Source organism: Pinus tabuliformis, chromosome 3_1 (assembly GCF_031772625.1).
Source record: "Pinus tabuliformis cultivar Carrire ecotype Pingquan chromosome 3_1, CPIR1, whole genome shotgun sequence".
NCBI classification, from domain to species: domain Eukaryota; kingdom Viridiplantae; phylum Streptophyta; class Pinopsida; order Pinales; family Pinaceae; genus Pinus; species Pinus tabuliformis.
The window spans coordinates 470740047-470752122 of record NC_142301.1 but is presented as its reverse complement, the minus strand read 5'-3'; positions in this window follow the sequence as shown (position 1 = coordinate 470752122).

Below are 12076 nucleotides of genomic sequence, written 5' to 3'. Positions count from 1 at the left end.
ATTGTTCTCTATAAGAATTGCAAGAGAAATCATATCATTGAGAACCAAATTATACAAGATGAAGGTATCAAAGGATGAAGGTGTAGCCTCATACCTTAAGAGGGTATCTCAAATAAGAGATCAACTACAAGAGATAGGAGAAATAATGTTTGAACGAGAGATGACCACCATTGTGCTCAATGCACTACTTGATGAATGGGGAAATTTGGTATCAAGCATCTATGGGAAAAAGGAAACCACTCCATTCAATGATTTGTGGTCATTATGCAAAATTTAAGAAACTATATTGAAGTCCAAGAGTGATGTTGGATCAAGTGAACAAACTCAACCATTTCCTGCTATGACAAAGAAGAAAGGAAAGTCTCGAAAAGGATTTTAAAAGAAGATCGATATGTCAAATATCCAATGATATGGATATAATAAATATGGAAATTTAAAGAGTAATTGTCCTAAACTCAAGAAGAACATCAAGAAGAGAATGGAAAGGAATGAAGCCCATGTCACTGAAGAAGTAGAAGAACCTGAAAATGAGAAGTCAAATAAGGAGGAAGTAAAAGACCTTTACTATGACTAAGATGACAATATACTTAGTTCTTTTCAATTTGTAGAATATAGAAAGTCATGATAGAAAGCATCACAAGTATGATAGGATGCATCATAAAGATGACATAATCATATAGGAGTGAAAAGATAGCTGAAATATAAGCTCATATGGTTGAACTGTCATCATAATAGAAAGGAAGTAGCTCATGACATCATCATTAGAAGCATAGAAGGACAACCGAAATAGCAGTCTATATGGTTGGAGAAAGTCATCTAACAATATAGAAAGATCATCATACATCATCATCATTAAGGATCATTTGCAGAATAAGGATCATCAAAATCCTTCATTGGAATCCTTGTTAGAAGGATTCATCATTCTTTGAAAAAGTAGGTATCACACAGATAACCTACAGTCCACATAATGTGGGACCCATAGTTTAAAAGGATGATGGTATGATGACAAGATGTGCAACATGTTAATTTGGTTGAAGTACTTTCATCTTCAAAAGGAAGTTGCCTAAAGGAAGTCTAGATGACCACATGAATGAAGAGGTATGTATATATTTGGTAATAGATAGATAAAGTCGTGTCATCATATGGTTGCAGATAAAATGGGTACACTGCTCTATCTCATGAGCATGATGAAGAAAAATTTTCCTTTATAGAGATACATGAAGGCATGTAGACAATATGCCTTAAACTCTTCCACACATTGAAAAGATGAAATCAACATGATATGACCACATGGAGAATATGAGGTGGTTGGAAACTATGTATAGAATATTCTGAGGAAGCCATGTGTGAATAAAGGTGAAAGAATAGTTCGTGAAAGATATAGTCACATGAGATAAGATAAGTGATCAACATCTGATAACAGTTAGAAGGATTAGTTATGACATCTCCATGGAGAAGGTATGAAGACTCTAATATGTATGATGGAAAGGGAGAACCTTATAATGAATGTCTTGGAGATGGATTAATACATGCACAAGATGTTGATGTTGCTAGAATTTGATGTCATGGCAAAAGGCCATCATAAAGAGGTAACTTTGGTTTGATGTTTATTTTGATTTTTGAAAGAATCTAGTTGGGTTGAAGCAGGGCTACCAAAAGAGGGTTGTAGAAATTCACCTACAACTAGTACTCATCTTATTGGATGGAGGATCCTGAAAGAAGCATGAATTGGAAGAGGTACTTGTATGAAGGATAGCCAGATGTGGACTAGAAGATCAATTTCTGATGATGAAAAGAAGAACGGCATGACTATTGGTTCAACATTATGTTTCCTTGAAGGGAAGTGTCGAAGAAGATGGTCGATGCCCTACGAAGAAGATCTAGACGAAGAAGGCTTTGTGATGAAGAAGTTGAAGTTCATGACATGATGTCGAAAGGAGGAGCCCTACAAGCAGATGATAGTATGATGATCTCCACCAAAGAATCAAATAGTTTTTGATGATGACAAGTCCTTAAGTAAGAGGGAACATGGGTATATTCTTTTTATGGGAATGAATAGATCTTCCCTAGTTGAGAGGGAGAGATAGACAAATCATTCTTGTCTTCATGATATGAAGAAAGAATGGAGGATTAGGTAAGAATCTAAGATTCTGATACTCTTTGAGGATGTGGTAGGGCATACAATAAGTCAGAGTAGTCGAAGATGAAATTCCTTGACGATGTGTTAATCCAAGACAGGGATGGCCCTCGAAGGACATACCTTGTGAACATCCAGATGGGGTATGTGTCTTAAGAGTAAATGATGATGGTGTCTATAAGTCATTGTCTCGCCATCATTGTGCTCTTATCTTGTGGAGAGATAGAGTTGTTAGTTAAGGCCTTGCTATGTGACAATGTTGGTTGATGTGATGACATGCACTAAGTTGAGAAGATAGCATATTAGATGGCATACCAATCTGACTCTTCTTATGAGAATTATTCAGTATGAAAATGTCTAAGTACTTTGTATGTACTATGAATACCTCCCTAGTTAAGAGGGAGTGTTGAAATGTGTAACTAGGTTCAGTCTTCCTAAATATGAAATGTACTCTTGATTGTGGTATATTGTAAAAAGAAAGAAAAAATATCATTGTTATTTTTGTAACATGGGTTTCATGTTCAAAGTCATTTATTGATAGGTTAAGCACCCATTGAGTGCTTCCATGGTTTGTTCATTAAGTCAAAAAGTCAAAAGAGTCATTATAATGTGTTAAATACCCTTTTGGGCATATCATATCTAGTCAAGAAAAATTATGTGGGTCAAAATAGAGTCAAAGTCACCCTCCAAGACAAGTCGACATACACAATGGTGAATCAGCCTCAAGAAATGGTTTTTCAACCTACATAAGGAGACTATATATAGAGAAGCACTCGACCTCATTTGATACTAAACCAAGCAGTTCATATAAGGACAAGAAAGGCAAGAAATACCTAGTGAATAGAAGAAGATATCGAGGAAGAGCGAAGTTTTGGAGGATTGTTTTTAGGGATAAATCACTTCACACATGTGAGTTTAGGGAATCAATGTTACTGTAGCAAGACTGAAACTTCAAAACTGTCAAGAAGCAGAATTTTGGGAGCCAAAGGATCAAGGAAAGGAGGTGAATTTGTAAGGAAGTAGAAGCACCTCAAGTGAAGAAGAGAAATATTCAAATTCTATCCTAAGACATCCCACATGTGTGAAATTGCAGGGGTTATAGGCAGGTCGAAAAATACAGTACTAAAGCAATGATTGTACATATTTTTCGACTACTTAATTTAGCAACGTATGCACGCAGGTTGTACACATTGAAGTAGTGTACGTCTCTTGAAATATGTTTTAGCTACTTCTGTTTATTGTTGCAGTGTTATGGGTTCATAATTAGTGTCTAGTTACTGTTACTGTTTTTTGGGTACAACATTCAGAGAAGTAACTATTTGATTCAGTTTTGTTTAGTACAAAGGAGATTGGTTGATGCAGATATACTTGATGTTTGATTGATGTTATACATGGATCCAGTCTGAAAATTTATGAAAAGTGGTCCCTGGAAGAAAAGAGAAGGTTGTAGCCTTCTGTAGGTCAGCACCTACGTACTAGTACCTCAGCTAGTACAAGAGCTAAGGGGGTTGTAGCTCCCTTCCAGGAGAAGCTGGAGAACGAGAGAAGGTTGTATCCTTCTGCAGGTAGCAGCTTGCGTACTGGGATAAGACTACACCAGTACAGAAACATTGTAAAAAGAAGTTTCTAATTAAAAGAAGATAGAGACGAATTGCAGCAGGTGGTTTTCACCCACATTGGGTTTCCACCTTATATCTTGTGTTCTTATGTGTGACTGCCTATTCTGTTTTATTGTTCCTGGTTATTGTTTATATGGTTTGATGCACATATTAATGATCAAAATCTGAAGAATAATTTAAATTTCAAGTCTGCTAGTTATACGCTAGTTTCCTTAACTGAAGTTGCGTACATACGCAATTCTTACTAACTGAAGTAGCGTATGCAAATCTAATTGTGAATTGAAAAATAATTGACCTGTTAAACTGAATCACCCCCCGCTCTCAGTATTATTTCCAACAATTGGTATCAAAGCAGGTCCTTCAAAAGAAGCTTGATCGCTTGAAGGAAGATCTATCATCATGAGCAACTATGAAAAGGAGGCATCTATCAGGCCACCAATCTTTGATGGAAGCAAATTCGTCTATTAGAAGGTAAGAATCACAACCTATCTTCAATCTCTTGGTATAGAAGTTTGGGATATTGTGGAAACAGGATACACATTTCCATCAACAACTCCTACAGATACGGTTGGTAAGAAGCAGTATGAAACAAATGCAAAGGTTGTCAATACTCTATTAGGGAGTTTATCTCAATCAGAATTCATCAAGGTTATGCAACTCAAAACCGCAAAAGAAATATGGGACAAGATTGTTCTGAGCTATGAAGGAGATGATCAAGTAAAACGTGCAAACTACAAACTCTCAGAATTCAATATGAAAATCTCAGAATGCACAATGATGAAAGTGTGGCTAATTATTTCTTACGTATAGATGAGATTGTTAATCGTATGAAAAACTTGGGTGAAGAGATAAAAGAAGTTACTTTGGTTGAAAAAGTTCTAAAATCTCTGTCTTCTAAGTTTGAATCAAAGGTTTCTGCCATAGAATAAAAGCAAAATCTACAGAGCATTACCATGTCACAGTTGCACGGAATCCTAACTGCTTTCGAAATAAGAAAATGGGGACCATCAGACATGAGAGAATCTGCATTCAAAGCCTTAGGAAAAGGAGAATACAATGAGTCAGGACATATGTCAGAAGGAGAGGAAGAATCAAACTTTGTCAAGAACTTTCAATGAGGCTCTGGAAGATTCAGAGGTAAGCTACCTTTTAAATGCTTTGCTTGTGGAAGAGTCGGTCACTATGCAGCCAAGTGTCCTCATAAAGATAAGCTTGACAAAGGTAAGGAACCAGTTAGATGGAACAGAAAACAAAATGTAAGTAAGAAGAGCTATTATACACATGAAGACAGTGATGGATTTTCAAATAGTGATGAAGATGAATAAGGTAATGATTATAGACTTTTGATGGCTTTTGAATATGATGATTTCTTGGATGTTATAGATGAAGAAGGTCTTTATGAAGAAATATCTAAATTTAAAATTTGTTTAGAAGAAAAGAATATGATTATAGATACTCTGAGATTCCAACTTGCTGAAAGGGAAAAACACAATGAAAAGTTAGAATGTGAAATTGTGGGACTTAGAAAAGATATTGAGAAAACAAAAGCTCTTAATCTTAGATTTTCTAAAGGATCTAAAACTTTAGATGAGATTATCAAAGTGCATCGTTCTCCTCTAATCAAGACAGGTCTTGGATATACTGAAGAAGCATCTCAAGCACAGAATTCATCTACCTCCAAAAGTTATCTTGATGCAGCAAGGAGAAGTGAACAGGTTGAAAATCGACAGCAAAGGCATAATGTAGATCACCAGGTAAATCAGGGACAATTTACTTCAAGAATGAATAGAGATCACTAAGTAAATCGGGGGCAATCTACTTCAAGAATGAACAGAAGCTACAACCAACCACAGGTAAATCATTCTCAATTTGCCTCAAGAATGGATGTCAATGGAAACTACAATCATTTGGTCGGTAGGTTTGATAATCGCAGAAATTTCTTCAATGGCCAATGTTTCTCTTGTCATAACTTTGGACACAAAGCTGCTCAACGTGTTTCCTACAAGACCATCATGACTAGAGAAGCTCAAAAACAAAAGAGTATGACTGGGATCACGAAAATGACCTACAATAACTTTTATGCTCTTGAAAATGAAATAGAATGTTCTATTTGTAATAACTTCGGTCATGAACATTCTGAATGCAGGACTAGGTTTCGGCAAACAACTCAGAAGGATCAAGCTTCATTGAGTCCCAAAACATGGAGAAAGAAAGAACTGCAACCAGAAAGATGTGGTATAGACTTATATGCGGAAGGGTAGGAAAATCAATGGTACATCGACAGTGAATGCTTGAAACATATGACAGTGGATAAAGAAAAACTTCAGTCATATAGTGCCTTAGAAAAATAAAGGAAGGTCTCATTTGGAAATGACACCCCTGCACTCATAAAAGGTAAAGGTTCTGTTCTTTTGAAAGAAAAGGTCAAAGCTGGTAATGTCATGTATGTTGATGGCTTAAAGCATAATCTATTGAGTGTCAGTCAAATGTGTGATCAAGGAAATGAGGTAATATTTCGATCAAATGGATGTATTGTTCGTGAGCTTGATACAGGAGAAACGGTGATCAAAGGCATAAGAACTCCAAATAACTTATACATACTCAAGGGAGGACAACAACAATGCTATCTAAGCAAGAATGATGAACACTGGCTAAGGCACAAAAGATTGGGGCATCTAAGCTTCTCTCAGATAAGGAAAGCATGCAAATATCAGGCGATTCGTGATCTCCCTGACATCAGAATTCCAGACAATACAATATGCAAATCATGTTAGTTTGGTAAGCAAACCAGAACTAATTTCCCTGAGAAGGAAGGATCAGCAAGTAAGCCACTTGAACTTGTCCATACAGATGTATGTGGTCCATCCAAGAAAAGGTCACCTCGAGGAGAAGAATACTTCATATTGTTCATTGACGACTTTTCTAGGATGTTTTGGATAGGACTTCTGAAGCATAAAGACGAAGCTTTCGAAAAATTCAAAGCCTTGGTTGAAAACGAATCAGATCGCAAAATCAAATGCCTCAGGTCTGATCAAGGAGGGGAACTTACCTCGGATGAATTTTTCGATTTTTGTGAAGAACATGGAATAAGAAGGGAATTCTCTACTCCAAGGACTCCTCAATAAAATGGGGTAGTAGAAAGGATGAACAAAATGGTTCAACATATGGCTCGTGCTATGCTTGATGAGTCTGGAACTCCTACAACTGTCTGGGGTGATACTGCATTTGCTATCGTTACTATTCTCAACAAGACAAACGTCCGAGTGAACAGCAATCAAACTCTTCATGAACTCTGGTATGGTAAGACTCCTACGGTAAAATATTTCAAATTTTTTGGAAGCAAATGCTATATCAAAAGGACTGATGAAAACCTTGGCAAGTTTGAACCTAGGGCAGATGAAGGCATTCTTCTTAGTTACTCTCCCCAAAGCAAAGGATATAAGTGTTACAATAAAATACTTAGAAAAATTGTTGAAAGTATTGATGTAGTGGTTGATGAACAAGGAAACATTCCAATGCAGGTAAAATCCGAAGATTTTGAAGATGACGAGGACTATCATTCAACATCAAATCAGACTAATGATGAAGAAGACACCTATGAGGAACCAGAAGAACAAATAAGGGTAGAAGAAAAGACTCCATCCAGGTATGTCCAGAAGAATCATCCAGAAACTCAAATTTTGGGGCAGAAAGAGGCAGGTGTACAAACAAGAAGAACTATTTCAGAAGCTTCAAGCTATCTAGCATTGCTCTCCTCCACTGAACCACGAAATGTAAGTGAAGCCTGTAAAGATGAATGAGGGGTCAAGGCCATGAATGAAGAACTTGATCAGATTGAAAATAATAACACTTGGGAGTTAGTTCCTAGACCAAATGATAAGAATGTCATAGGGACAAAATGGATATTCAAAAACAAGCTGAATGAAAATGGAGATGTTATTAGAAACAAGGCCAGACTTGTTTGTAAAGGTTATGCTCAATAAGAAGGTATAGACTTTGAAAAAACTTTTGGACTAGTTGCCAGACTTGAAGCGATAAGAATGTTTCTTGCTCTTTCTAGCTTTCAGAAGTTCAAAGTATATCAAATGGACGTGAAATCTGCCTTTCTAAATGGAGACTTGGAAGAAGAAGTGTATATTGAGCAACCAGATGGGTTTATCCTTGGAAATGATCCAAAACTTGTATGCAGACTCAAAAAGGGTCTCTATGGCCTTAAACAGGCTCCAAGGGCTTGGTATTATCGTTTGGATAATTACCTCCATCAACAAGATTTTACAAAAGGATCAACAAATAGCAATCTATATATAAAAATTGACAATGATAAGACATGAGTCAAAACTTTGCCTCGGTGATGCAAAAAGAATTTGAAATGTCCCTGCTTTGTGAGCTCACATATTTTCTTGGTTTACAAGTCCAACAAAACAAAGACGTTATTTTTCTATCACAAACCAAGTACCTCAAGCAGATCTTGAAGAATATGGGATGGAGGATTTGAAACCAGTATGTACCCCTATGGTAACAGGATGAAACCTCAACGCAAATGATGAATCAATAGTAGTACATCAACCAACCTATAGATCCATGATTGGTAGTCTGCTCTATCTAATAGGTACCCGACCAGACATCATGCATGCAATGGGAATAGTTGGAAGATTTCAGGAAAATCCAAAGGAAACTCATCTTCAGGCAGTTAAGAGAATTTTCAAGTATCTTCAAGGAACTCAAAACTATGGCTTATGGTATCCTAGAGATACAGATCTCACACTTCACGCATATACAGATGCAGATTGGGCAGGAAGCGTGGACAATAGAAAAATCACTAGTGGTGGTGCATTCTTTATGGGTTTCAGATTAGTATCTTGGTTCAGCAAGAAACAAAGTTCAATTGCATTATCTACAGCTAAAGCAGAATATGTGGTTGTTGCATCTTGCTACACACAACTCCTTTGGATGATGCAAACATTGCAAGACATTCAAATCACTTGTACTCCACCTATCTCCATTTTTTGTGATAATACAAGTGCAATCAGTATTTCAAAGAATCCAGTCATGCATTCGAAGACCAAGCACATACCTATCAAATATCATTTTCTCCGGGAACAAGTGCTTGAACAAAAGGTCAAATTGGAGTATGTCCCCTCCAAAGAACAAGTTGCTGATATACTCACCAAACCACTGCCCAGGGAGACATTTGAATACCTCAGACAGAAGCTGGGAGTAGTTGATGCATCATCTTGCTGTTGAAATTATCTGTTTCAGAGAACAGTGGTTGTACGCGAGTTTCATGAAGCGTATCCACGTACATACGTAGGTTTCTGTGGATACAGTCATGTATATATTGGTTTGAAGAAAAATAGTGGGGCAAAACTCAGGATGAAAAGAGTCTGATATGGGTCTGACAGAGACCATCTAGCACAGGTTCAGGGGGAGCATATACTTCTAATAATGCATTGTTGGCATTATCTTAGAAGATCTTGGTTCAATTTCACAGATGTTTTTGTTTCAGGTGGAACAAGTGCAGAGGGAGATCACGGTCGCTGGTTTTGATAATGATTGACAGATGCTGTTGATACTAGTTGCTGACTATGATAGTCTTGTCTTAAATATTTAGTCTTTATGTCATGTATTTCTTTTATTATCAAAGTATTATCAAGGTCATGTAATGGCCTATGTTGGTTTCCCCACTATGCCTGGGATGAATGATGTAATATTCTTGTTTTATCATGTGTAAACCTTTGGTGTATCCCCACTTGGTTGGGTGGATGAGTCAATATTGGTATATTCCCACTTGGTTGGGAAATTGATGTATGTATGAGTCTTTGGTGATAGGAAGGTCATTTATGATGTATAAAGTCATGTTTCTTCTTGTAGAACATCTTCTTGCAGACCTTGCCTACAATCAAGGAGAGCATGGACAACACAGCAGAGTAGAGATTTATGTACTCAGGGGGAGCATAACCCTTTGCCCTTGATGACAAAAGGGGAGAATGACTTTGAGTGACTTGGAGTTGCCATCAAGTCCAAAGGGGGAGATTGTTGGCATTAGGACACAGATTTGGCGCTATGACACAGGTATTGTCCTTGATGGCAACTCACTCAAATGACAAATCACAGTTCAAGCTCTCAGAATGAAAGAAAAAGAGATATACACAGGTTCCTCTTAACCGAGGCGCGTATACACACGGGTTATACAATCGAAAGGCGCGTATACGTATGCACGCACTTTCATGCAAAGAAAAGCGCATATGTATGGGAAAACTTATTTTTGGTCCATGGTATTTAGTCCTTGGTATTTTTGAACCTATGGTTTTGGACCATGGTATCTCGCCTGAAGTGTTGAACCCAGGTATTTGGTCCAAGGTATTGATTCTTTATGGTTTTGGACCATGGTATTGAGTTAAGGCCTAAGACTATAAAAGGGGAAGGAGATCATTGGGCAAGGGCATTCACTCAAGTATTGAATATCTTATGAAGTACAAGATCTAGAATACTGATCATTGGGTTATGGTGTATAGTTGGATCTGAATCAAGGAGGAACCTAAGTGCAAGGAGAAGGATAAGTTCAATTGATGGGTCAAGATCCTAAGGCTTGAAGAATAGTATCTTTGTGTAAATCTATAAATCTGATAATCTGGGTATAACTGATGTCTGAATAAGTGAAAAGGATAAATTGTCTTTTATAGATCTGTACGCAGGTTCAGCGAAGCAAAGGCACGTATACACGCCGGTTCGGTAATTCAAAATATCGTATACGTGATTGGCCTTAATTTAGCAGCGTATGCACATAGGTTGTACACATTGAAGTAGCGTACGTCTCTTGAAATATGTTTTAGCTACTTCTATTTATTGCTGCAATGTTCTGGGTTCAGAATTAGTGTCTGGTTACTGTTACTATTTTCTGGGTACAACATTCAGAGAAATAACTATTTGATTCAGTTTTGTTTGGTGCAAAGGAGATTGGTTGATGCAGATATACTTGATGTTTGATTGATGTTATTCATGGATCCAATCTGAAAATTTATGAAACGTGGTCCCTGGAAGAAAAAAGAAGGTTGTAGCCTTCTGTAGGTCAGCACCTATGTACTAGTACCTCAGCTAGTACAAGAGATAAGGGGGTTGTAGCTCCCTTCCAGGAGAAGCTGGAGAACAAGAGAAGGTTGTAGTCTTCTACAGGTAGCAGCCTGTGTACTGGGATAAGACTGCACCAGTACAGAAACATTGTAAAAAGAAGTTTCTAATTAAAAGAAGATAGAGACGAATTGCAGCAGGTGGTTTTCACCCACATTGGGTTTCCACCTTATATCTTGTGTTCTTATGTGTGACTGTCTGTTCTGTTTTATTGTTCCTGGTTACTGTTTATATGGTTTGATGCACAGATTAATGATCAACATCTGAAGAATAATTTAAATTTCAAGTCTGTTGGTTATGCACTAGTTTCTTTAACTGAAGTTGCGTACATACGCGGTTCTTACTAACTGAGGTAGCATATGCAAATCTGATTGTGCAATGACAAATAATTGACCTGATAACACTGATTCACCCCCCCTCTCAGTATTATTTCCAACAATATGCAAAGGACAAAGAAACAGAAGAACCAATGCAAGAATAATAGTACTATGTAGATGCAGATGAAAACAATATCCCTTAAAAGTAAATGTATATATAGATAAAATATCCCTAAAAGTTTAATGATGTTACTTAATTTGATTTGAATGTGCTCGATTCAATGTTAATGTAAACCTAATGAGATATGTCTACTCCCAAATTCTAGTATGTTAAAAAGTTTGTGCTACTTATAAAACCACTTTGTAAAAACCTCTTAACAAAGTAAGGCTTGTGGTCGAAACCACTAATGTTTATGGTCAGCGGAAATCACATAATGTGAAGTGTTGTTAATGGTAAGCAAAAATCACTTGTAATCGTTGAGGGTAAGCCTATGCTAAATCTCATATGTAATGGTTACCGGTCAACCACGAAAAACCCAAGATGATAATAGCTCATGATGTAGGAGGAGTGAAATTATTTTTCTTTGAAGGTACATAAAAACAAAGAGTAGTGAGCATGGAAGGCACAGATGAAGAATGTGTATTAAGATCACAAGTACTAGTTAAGTGGGAGTACGTTGGAGTAACTCCTACTTGTGATCCAAGAAATAAAATTAATTAGAGATGAACTATTATCTGGTTGGTTAAAATGAAATAACTTAGTTTGACATATCTTGCTAGGATCACCTATAGTCATATAAGAGGTGAATTGTAAATTACATGTAACATAAGGATGGTATAATCTAATGAACTTCCCGAGGTTTATTGCTCCATGT